Source organism: Colossoma macropomum, unplaced genomic scaffold (assembly GCF_904425465.1).
Source record: "Colossoma macropomum unplaced genomic scaffold, Colossoma_macropomum, whole genome shotgun sequence".
Lineage (NCBI taxonomy): Eukaryota > Metazoa > Chordata > Actinopteri > Characiformes > Serrasalmidae > Colossoma > Colossoma macropomum.
The window spans coordinates 14,634,897-14,646,869 of NW_023494810.1; the positions used below are offsets into that span (position 1 = coordinate 14,634,897).

Genomic DNA, 11,973 nt, shown 5'->3' on the forward strand with positions numbered 1-11,973 from the left:
TTGTATAATATCACCTAATCTAGGGTCCAAAATTTGTACCTATTGTTTTCACAGGGAGAAGATGTGTAATTGTGAACTACTTTTGTATATTGGTGAACAGAACTGTTTATTGAGCTTGTTTATGGCCTAATGTGTCCTATTCGAATGTATTAAAGCATTTATTGAGGTCATTTATGTATTAATATTTTATGTTCTAGAAAACAGGGGTGTTTGTCAAGGTCTTTTATGGACTAACGTCTCATATTCTAGCATATATGAGTGTTTATTGTGGTTGATTATGAACTATTATCAACTGTTTCAGTGGATAGGAGCTTATTGAGGTTGATGAACTAGTATGTCCTACTCTAGTGAAATAGCTCCTGTTGTAGTTTTTCGCCCCACAAACAAAAGAAAGCCTAAATTTAATTAAATCGGTAAGTTGGTTGTATAATAAAGCAATAACCCAGACAGCACACATACGTAGGCGAAACGTCGGTAAAACACCGAAGTGGAGGAAATTCATCGCGTTCTATTTTGAGAGGTAGGATATTGGTAGGGAAAATGTGGAACTGTCGCTTTTTGCTCTCCTGCTGAATATGCATCTGCGGAACATCGGAAGATCGCGTTTCAGTCCATTTTCTGGCGCATTTATCTTGGTCATGTTTGAACTTGTACTATGGCATTGATTTTTACAAAAAAAAAACAAAAAAACCCTCACCCTGTGCTGGGTAAAGCACTTAAATCCCCACTTCAACATCTAATAAACCCCCAAGCGTCAGTACCAGAGCATTTTTCAACCATAACTTTTTAATTCCGCATTTCTTAAGTAGCTTAAGACGTATCCCTACATTATTTACCCCATAGCAACCAAAAACAAAAGCAGTGGCTTACCTGTTTTTGAAAGCTAACCATGACTTTGTGTCCTTTCTTTAACAAATGTCCAGGAATACAATAACAAAAATAGTACCCATAAGGGAACATATTTTTCACTATTTTATCAGCACCACCAAAACATAAGCCCAAAAGTTCACTGGTCATTGTAGACTCTGGGACCCCTGACTCTGTAAAGAAAACTTGTAATGTGGCCTGTCAGGGGTACAATAACAACCAGGCAGTACAAACACAACATAAGACAGGTAATCTAAAACAGAGTCTGTTTATTATGACAATTAGAAATGCATTGGCATTAATAAAAACACCATTTTAGCAAGAACACAAACTGAACACATTTACAGTATTTAACAATTTTCAGCACTTCCCCATTGAGCCTCTCAACTGGCAAGACTTGTTCCTTTTACAAAAAAGTAGATGCAGATAACAGGAGCTTCAGGTGGTGCCAATTAGTCGTCCTTACATGGAAAACTGCAGAGCCATTTAAAGATATTAAATTAACAAAAATATGGAGATCAACCATCTTACAATAAATAAGGTTATGTTCAATTATTAACTTTGATGTAGTAACTGGAGTTCCAGTAGCTACAGCTGGGTAGATCAGATATATTAAGTTGATTGGTATAGCACTTTTCACAAGACACTGACAAAGTAGCTTTACAAAAACCCAGGTCCAAGCCCTAAATGACCAAGCAAAGAAAGACAGTGACAACTCCCACAGAGCAAGAGGGAGAAACCTTAAGAGGAACCCATCCTCCACTGGTCAACCCAAAATAGAAAAACAAGCAATAAGAGTGATAAGTGAAGAGGCATCTTAGAAATATGCTAATGAATAAAGAAGGAAGCCTAATTAGGCTAAAGTAATTAGATTAACAAAAATGAGACCAATGACGTACAAGTATTACAATCTAGAAACCTATCAGAGGCCATTTAAAAAGAATGATCATCTGAATTAAAATCAAGACTGCTGTAAAGGCATGCCATGACCAGGTAAGCATTCAAGTGGGTGAATGGGGCATGCAGGTAAGGCTTTCTGCACACCAGGAGAGTAAATGGACTTGCAGGAGGCTCCAAGGTGGTCAAACTAGTCTGGAGGGCAGGTGAGCAGGAAGGAACACCTGATCAAGTCAATCAGCATCAAGCCAGACAGGGTGGTCCGTTGTTCAGCTACACAAAGAAACAAGACAGTTAGCTCTGTTTTGGGTGACTGGGCTTGAAATAGTGTTAAAGGGACCATCCTACATTTTTTGTATTTTATTATTGCCCCCCGAGGAGCAGTCATAACTGAGGAACAAATAAAAGGAGCAGTCATAATTCATTTTTACACTATTTTCTAGCCCCTTCTTTATCCCACAAAATTAAACAGACTGTATTACTGTGATTTTAAGGCAGATTTGTAGACCTTTATCCTGATTGGCTGTCCTGTGTTGTCTCATTCAAAAAACACTATGGGCCAAAACCCAATTTCAAGCTTCATGTGAATGGCAGAGCTAAACTGCTGAAGGCCAAATAGGTGTATACAGGTAAATGCATCCAATTTCATGACCTCAAAAGCCTGAAGGTGTGGTTTTCACAACTAAGTTTCCATAATTTAAGTTTACAGTGACAGAAGATCCCACACTGTTCACAAGTTCTAGCAAACTTGAACATTACCCTGGAACTGTGTCCAGCCCTACACCTTTAGCCTCATGAGAGTTTTGAAACAGGTTTAAAGGGAAATCCCACCATTTTTTTCAGAATCTCCATAATCAAATGGTCATGATAAACATTCATTCAGAGTGGTTTGTACTAGACAAACTTGAGTCAGAACTGTTCACAATGGAAATGACAGGAACCAGACATTTAAACAGTTTAATGCGTCAAAGCTCCTGCACAGAAAGTTATTACATGAAGTGGTTATGCATATGCTGCCAGATTCTCAACTATTGTAAAAATAGTGACAGTTTGTCTTAAATACAGTTTTACATGCAGCGTCTTAAAGCGAAATAGTACCCAAAGGAAAACATTTTCTACTGTCTTACTATCAACAATACATATATAGACTCAGAAGGCACAAGGAGGAGTAACCCTTTGTTTGACAGCCCCCCAAGTTCTAGGTATTAACCAGGTAAGTGTGGGGTACAAACTCCAACGTATGAGGTAATTATTTTAGGTGACAAGATGGTAAGTACCAGGATAGTCTAAATTAATTATACTGAAATGTCTCACATGTTCTAGGTATTACCCAGGTAAGGGTAAGGTATAGATTAGAAAGTACTAGGCAATTATTTCAGGTGATAAGATGGTAAGTACCAGGATAGTCTAAATAAATTACTATGAAATGTCTCAGAGGTTCTAGGTATTACCCAGGTTAGTGTGAGGTCAAAACTGGGTAACATGATGGTAAGCACCATTACAATCTAATTACACTGAAATGCCCATCAGGCTCAATGTATTAAGTTTAAAAGAAACATGATAAAATACCTGAAAACTAAACTGGAAAACTATTCAGAGCCAAAGGGGATACTTAAACATGCACACAATTTTGCAATTATATATTTTTTTTCCTTTTACATGGTGATAACCCCTAATTTAGACTGCAAATGCAAAATTAGTGTAGAACATTGTATTGCACAGCTTTTGAAAATGGAGTTACTTTCACTGGTGTTACAGTTACACCAACATAAAACATTCTACTTAAATTAGAAAACTGAAAGCTACTAAATAAAACAGAACAGTTCTTACAGCTTCATACTTGATTGTCTATTAGAAGGAATGTATCTTCATGTTATAATGTATTTACCTGGAACTTCAAAAGAATAAACAGGATATGAGTAGGAGCTCAGGTCACTCAAATCTGTGGAGTCTTAAATAGTATGTATCTGTCTATTACCTAGATACTAAACTGAATCTGAACTGTAAAAGAAAGCAGGGACTTTATGGTTCTACTGGGTTCTTACCACAAAGTTCAGAAAAATTGCCACTTGTTGCAAGTGTAAACGGACTAAGAGAAAGCAGGATTTGTCACAATGGTAATACCTGTTTATTGAGACTTTTTGACATGATAATTCCTGTACATCACAATGTGCAATATTAAACTCTACCTGGTATCTATGGGCAAACTGTGTTGTAAAATGAAAATGGTACTGATGACCATGATTTTACTCTGTTCTTGAAGCTTTTCTAATGTAAACCATACATACATACATACATACATTTCAGTATATTTGGTAAGTGCAGACAACCTGCTCCTGTAAAAGAAATCTTTTATCTCAGACAAAATATACACACTTAAGTACCATGTCCTGAGAAGTGAAAATCGCACCATTTAAACATATATTACAAATTATGTGTAAACTAAACAGCAAGGTGTAGGAATTGACATTCTTGTACAATATTGTACTTTGAAATGTACAGGAGTTAGTGTCAAAAAACAGAGTTGTCAAAAGGTTTTAATAAACAGGTATTACCATTGTGATGAATCCTGCTCTCTTACAGTCTGTTTATACTTGCATGATAAGTGGCAATTTGTAAGAACTCTGTTGTAAGAACTCAGTAAAACCATAGAAAGAGTCCCTGCTTTCCTTTACAGTTCAGATTGTTTAGTATCTAGGTAATACACAGATACATACAATTTAAGACTTTACAGATGAGTGACCTGAGCTCCTACTCACATCCTGTTTATTCTTTTGAAGTTCCAGGTAAATACATAACATACATTCCCTCTAATATTGACAATCTAGTACCCATGTGTCAAACAAGGCCCACAGGCCTGATCTAGAACCTGTGAGATGTTTTATAATTCATTTAGACTATCCTGGTACTTAATATCTTCTCACCTAAAATAATCACCTAGCACCTTGGAGTCTGTACCTCATACTTACCTGGGAAATATCTAGAACTTAGCGGACTGTAAAAGAAAGGGTTACCCATGGAGGTTCACTAGTGGTTTTGGAAAGTTAATAAAATTGCAATATTTTAGTATACATTGTGACCCCTGGTTCCATATACCACCACTAAAGAAATCTGAGTCTGTAAAGTTCTGTGCAAAGAGCCACTTCACATCAAACCACACCGAATTACTTTGTTTACATCTTAACCACTGAATTATGCAGAAATTGAAAAAATGATGGAATAACTTCCACCATTAACTTCACCCTGTGAAACAGCCTTGCTACATATGATGTCCATCATAATTAGCTAGCAAACTAATATTACTAATGAGGAACATTTAAAGACAGGTCAGAATCAAATCATAATGCCAAGGTTTTTAGGTTTCTCCGATGCGACAGATGCTCTTGAGAATTGGCATTAAATCACAGTTTACTTGAGATAAATGATACAGTATTTCAGACTAAAATCCTCAGGGAAAAAAAACTGCTATAGTACTGACATCCTTGCTTAGCACAACGACTAATGAGGATCTGAGTGGAAACTACAGGTCTGCTATCCGACAGAGGCCAACAGGTTTCAGGTGGGTTTATTTTCAGGTGCTATGTTTGTTGTCTGAGTGATAATGAATCTTATTCAAGATGTTTGTGTGCAGGTTTGATATCTTTTTAGTCAATATATACAGGGTCTAGATAAATGTATGCCGTGTATAAAGACAAATTTGTGAAACAATCTTTATCTATACCAAAAAGGAAAAAAAAAAAATAAAATAAAAACCCACAACTGGCATGTATCCAGCTTACAATCCCATGGGCAAATATACAGCCATTTGCCATATGATGGCCATTTCCATGTGGAATATTCAGTTCTAAAAAACAAACAATTGGAAAAATGCATAACCAAAAACTGAAGCATAACCTAAATTCTTTTGCCTAGTGTTTGCTCCCTCCCCATTAAGTTTGCAGGTATTCCCCCATTATCAAAAGTAAAATACCAGCTTATCACAGCACCTAACATGTCTCAACTCCAGTGGACACAAGTAAGCATCATTAAAGCAACTCTGAGAATCAGCCTTTGTCTGTGTGCATATCTACTTACCCTGTGGAAGAAAAAGTCAAACGATTTCCGGTTTGAGTTTCAAATGTGCAAGTACTAGTCGGGCTCAGTCAGGCCTGGTTTCGAGGTGTCTGGTACAAGCCAGGCTCATACTTTAGATTAATGCCTGTGTAGACCTTCAAAACAAACAAGTGTTTGCTATGTTTGATCATTTAAAACTATGAATGGATTTATTGTAAGAATTGGAATGGTCTTAACATAGTGTCAATAAATTGAATACTTGCATAAGAGCAGAAGGACTTCTGATGATGGGGTAGAGTAGATCTCCAGGAAATGGGGGTATTTCTGAATCTGACCTCAATGAAGCAGAAGGAAAAAGGTTAAAAGCTAATGTGTTAACACTGCAAGATAATCATTCTACCAGTCTGTTGTAGCGAGTGCTCTATTCTATGCTGTTTGCTGGGGCAGCAGCATTAACAAAAGTGCTCTGAACAAAATGAACAAACTTATTAGGAAGCCTGGCTCTGTTGTAGGAGTCAAGCTGGACTCTGAGGTTGTGGCAGAACAGAGGACGCTCAACAAGCTGTTAGCCATCTTGGACAACACCTCACATCCTCTGCATGCTACACTGGATAAACGGAGAAGCACATTCACTAGCCATCTGTTACAGCTGCGCTGTGTTAAAGAGGCCGTGTGAGATTTCTTACCCACTGCTATAAGTGCTCTACAACAATTCTCCTTACTGCAGAGAAGGTACTGATGTCCTGCTATCTGAGCTGAACCACATCACTCTCTGATTAATACACTGTGCAATATATCAACTACTACTGTAATGACATTTTCACTATGCACTTTACACACTGTAATATTGATGCAACTCTGAGTTAGTTATGTTTATAATATGTGCTTTTAGTTTACCTCATACCACTCAGTGCCTGCTGTAAATACAACAAATCTGTCTCACATGCCATGTGAATATGTAAACAGATTTTTATTTTTACTTTTATTTTATTTCTCTTGTACTTTAACTCATGTCTAGATTTATTTCTATTTTTCTGCATAGTATATGTAAGTTTATGTGCAATTATATGTCTTGCTACTGAAACACTATTGATCCTGGAGGGAAATTGCAAAATTCTCTCTCTAATGTTCCTTTTGAATGAAACCACATGTGATCACTTCTTTTGAGGACTTTGTTAAAAGCACCTAAAGTGTACGTAAAGTAATTTTGGCATCTGCAGATCTCTGTTCATGTGCTGGCCCACAGGCCTTAAGCTACAAAGGTGACAGGCCATTAAGAACTTTAACACAAACAAAAGAACTCCTGGAAGACACAGGTTATAAGTGCAGTACTTGGAAAAACATGGGTGATATGCTTTTAGTTTTGGTTTTCAAAGGATCAGTTTAAATGGGAGGGATCTAAAAATAATCACCTTTTTTTTTGTTGAAAGATCAAGATTATTGATTACACCCCTACCCATGTGACTTGCCCTACGCTTCTTGCTCGGCTTAGGCTGACTTTCAGTGCTACTTCTTTAAAGAATTAACCGATTCAATTCACATATCACTCAAATAACACTGAGCAACTTAACTATGAGTAGTAAGTTATTTCACACATTTACAAACAAACCTGATGGAATCCTGCTTCAATAGCACTTTTTGCTTTCAAAGATGCTAACAGGACTAAAAAATTGCCCTTCCATTGCCTAATGGCTTATTTATGCCCTGTAGAGACATATCAATTCCTTGTAATAATCCTGTTTAATAAACTATGGTCAACAATAAAAGGAGAACATGACATGTACATATTTAAAAACTCACTTTGCAAAATTTAGACTAATGTGTAAACTGACCCGTACATCAATGTTGCCATAACTAAGCTGCAGTTCATTAAGAATTATCCAAACAAAAATGTATATAAATTATCACTGTGAACACATTCCTTCTAGGGCTGGGCAATATGACAATATTTACAAATATTTACAGTATGTCACAATATCATGGATATCTTCAGTACTTCTAGAGTACCGACCAACTGCATGTTTCATTACAAAGAAAGCAACATTAGTCCTGTTTAATTAGATTCAGTGCAGCACAGAATGTGAACAGAAATCATTGTATTTGTGGTTTAACAGTATTTTTTAAGTTTGGCACCGCTTGTTGTTTGTATTTCCGATCATCAAATGTCAAAAAATAAACTGTGACATACGGTGCATTACAGAAATGTAAAAATTCTAAAACCTGACTACATACACCTCATAGACATGGACTCCAAGACATGAGGATGAACGCAGCATTGTGCTACTAGATTTGATTTATAAGTGAAGGAGAATAAATCCAGAACCGAGAAAATAATGCAAACAGCTTCATTCTGTCACTGTCAGTCATTGTTTACATTAAGCTTGAACAGATTGTGAACAAGGGTGAGATTGTTATTTTTCAGCTCATCAGTGCAACAAATATCAAGAAAAGAATTTCAAAAATTAAGTTTAACGTCTCACCCTGCAGATCACGCATTTCAGCCCCTTCGGACTCTTACTCAGCAAAATAAGCAGGCGAAGTTTCCTTCAGCCAACTCCTAACGGCACTTCACTGTTTGCTGCTTACTGTTATTTTCCGTTTGCATAAATAAAACAGGTTATTATTATTATTCATCATAATGTTGCTTTTTTATTACTGTGATCTGTATTGTTTTAAATAGCTGTCTTAAGTGCATACTTGTTTCACACACGCCAGTCGGGTATTTCTCTCTAGCGGGGCAGTGGCGCGGGAAACTGCACGCACGAGACAGAGGTCTCGTGGATCCCAAGTCTTGAAAAAAATAACTGTCAAAAACGGTCACTCGGATTTTCTGTGTAACTTCAGGTTACTTCACTCTCGGAACAGCTTTTGTGTTTTTTCGTGCCTCTCCAACATTTGTTCAATAGTTTAGACGTTGTTTCAGTATTTTATTTAAAGTTTGAGCATAATCAGTTAGTTAACCTAATTGTTCAATACACAGCATAAATATCGTTCCGTTAACTAGGTTACATAGGTTAAGTTTACAAACAGTCGGCTACAAAAGCTACAATATTTTGTCTTTGTAGACAAATTTGTGGTAAGTATTTTATTTACAGTTCTGTAGGCATCTATTTTATATTTACATAGTTAGTTAACTAAAGTTACTGGGTGAGTTGAGTCCAAAAATATCACTGAGGGGGCGATAAAGTATCTATATCACATTTATCCACATCCAATCTGAGCCAGCTTATACTGGATAACTGGTTTTATAGCTTTAATTTTTTTCTAATTTTATAGCGCAAATGCATAAATATAAATATATGTAACTTAAATATAATTATGACTGAAATCCTGCATATAACTATAATACTCAGCTAAGCTACCGTTGAGAGGTTAAGCAGTTTTGCTGTATCCATGGTAACGCCGTTAGGCCAACGGCGAACATTTAGTTTAAGCCAATGTGAGCGGGATAAATAGCACAGCCACAGTTTTAACGGCAGCTAAAGAAAATATCACTCAAAATCCAGGATATTAACGATGAAAAGAATGCTCAAAAGAACTAAACATGTTAACGTTTTCTCCGGTACAGCACGAGGCTGACGTTAGCTTCTTATTCAAATTTTCCGTTCCACCTTAAATTGTGCTGCAGTTAACGTTATATTCTGGCGCCTGCGCAACCGTGGCGTTATTTAAGGTGGAATGGAAAATCGGAGTAAGAATCCACCTTCAGTTTCATATTATCCTACGCTTAAAATAAAATTTGAGGTGATATTACCAAAATTCTTAGGTCTGAGGAGATCCAGAATAAGAAGTGTCCAATGTCTCATGCCTTAGTAGTTCAGTAATTCTTTAGAAATAAGTTAATCTAAGGTAACTTAACCTAGCTGACAAACAATATGCTAGCATAATTATCTAGCTACTTCACATGGCTATAAAATGGCCGATTATACTACGGCAAATCAGCCACAGGACATGTCGGTCCATTCTACGTTTTTAAAGCAAGCTACCGTGAAAACTTTGAATTAAGTTAAATGTTTTTACCTTTAACGTCAGATGAAAAGTTGCTCCTGAGCCTGTTTAATTAGGATGACTCGATTGTGTCATCTGTGACACAGGACACATTCTGTTAAAAAAGAATAGTTAACCTAAAGATAAGTAATAAAAATGTCTGCGTTGCAAGTGCGAACTGAACAAACACACCTCACATTTGCTATGCTAGCTAACGTTAGCAAACTTGGTTAGCTAGCTAGGTTAACCAGATGTGTTACCCCTGAAACTCAACGCTTAACTGAAGTAAAAGTTATTTTGGCGTGGCCTTAAACATTAAATACAACAATAAACGATATGTAACATAAAAAAAACCTACCTTCTCGCCTGTTTTAACTTCTTATCGCACACGCACTCGGTAGACTGCCCAACGCAGCCCGTGCACAACCTCGTATAACGTCCGGAGGCATATGGGCGGAGCAACTTTCAAATTCGTTTCTGCGCGCCCATTGGCTTGTAGACCACACTCATATAAAGTCCTCCAATCGGATAGTTCAGAGGTCATTAAATTAGTGATAGGCATTCAGACATAAATGCTTAAATCCCACATTTTTTCCTAATATTGCATAATTTAAGGGTTGAGAAGATGCAAACAAAATCATTCGGAGAGGTTTGAAATGGTGTAGAGCAGTGGTCACCAGACCTGCTCCTGGAGATCTACCTTCCTGTGGAGTCTAGTTCCAATCTGCCACACCTGCTCCAGCTAATTAACTTTTTTGCATGTTCTTGATTGACTGGATCAGATGTATTAGTGTTGGATAAGGTCTAGGTTGGAACTAAACTCTACAGGAAATAAATCTCCAGGAGGAGGGTTGGTGGCCACTGCTGTAAAGAAATTTTTTGATGCAGATTTCTTTACAGCAGTGGTGATAAAAACTAGGGGTTGTTATGTCTACAACACAAATTGATATTAATTTTATTTACTATCCAAAACCACCAGTGAACCTACATGTGTCTAATAAATTTTTATATGGAATGTTGATGATAATAGTAGAAAATCTGAAAAAATTATGTTTCTGCCATGAACACATAAAGAATTGTTTTATACAAAAATCTTCAATCATCTATCTCTAAATGAATGTAAAACAAACCATTAGGCATGGCATTAAGTATCTGTAATCATTTCATGTAATAGCATTCTGTGATGTAGCTTTTAGAGGTATTACGCTCTTCATACACCTGGTCCTTACCACCATCACTATGCATGATTCTGACTCAGCAAGTTTCTCTAGAACAGAGCCTTTTAGATCAAACCACTCTGAATCACTGTTACATCATGACAATTTAATTCAGCAGAAATAAAAAAAAAATTCCCCTTTAAGCTCTGAAGTAAAACGCCGAAAATTATGCCCAGAAAAATTTAAACAAGGCATGTCTGATGTAATAATCTCATTCTAATCAGAAATATAAACCCTCAACCCTTTACCATGCACAAGCTTAGACTACTTCAAAAAGACATTAGAAAAGTAAAAAAATAAAATAAAAATAAAAAATAAAATAAAGAGAAAATAAAAGTATGCCATATTGGCTTCACCTGTAAAAAAATGTATAGAGTATATACAGTCAGATGCAAAAGTTTGTGTGCCCTTGGTCAAATTATGTTTTATTGCATTTCAAAGTGAAAATAAGTTAACATATCCTCTCCAGACACTTCTGCATGTTAAATGCACAAATTACTGTTTATTTGCTGCATTTGATGTACTGGAAAAATAGAACACAAAATGTGGCCTATTTGAAAGTTATGACATATTTTATGTTTTTTCCAGTATGTTTTTATCCTCAGCACATGTACAAAAAATGCCATATTTAACCTTACGTTAACCTTTTTTCACATAGACAATCAACAAAACATGTAATTTGACCAGGGGTGTTCAAACATCTCCGCTTATATCTATATATGTGAAGAATCTGCTAGATCAGTGTTTCTTAATCCTCCTCCTGACAATCCCCTTCCCAGCACAGCTCCATACATTCTTTGCCCAACACACTTAATCCAGTTTATTAGCTAAACATCAAGGAATCAGGTGCCCTGGGACATGGAATGCATGGAAATGTGGATCTCTATATCAGCATGTGACAGTTAATATGCCAATCAATATTACAACCCTTACCTCACATATTTAAAATGTA

General features: G+C 36.4%; 1 long non-coding RNA gene across 1 annotated transcript; it reads right to left on the reverse strand.

The window, feature by feature from the left end:
• Positions 1-1,119: 1,119 nt before the first annotated feature.
• Positions 1,120-10,539, reverse strand: LOC118799692. Its single transcript, XR_005006131.1, has 5 exons — positions 10,163-10,539; positions 9,838-9,919; positions 6,077-6,147; positions 5,839-5,972; positions 1,120-2,037 (listed from the first exon to the last, which is right to left on the reverse strand). It is a non-coding gene; the product is annotated as an uncharacterized LOC118799692 (long non-coding RNA).
• Between the last annotated feature and the right edge of the window lie 1,434 nt (positions 10,540-11,973).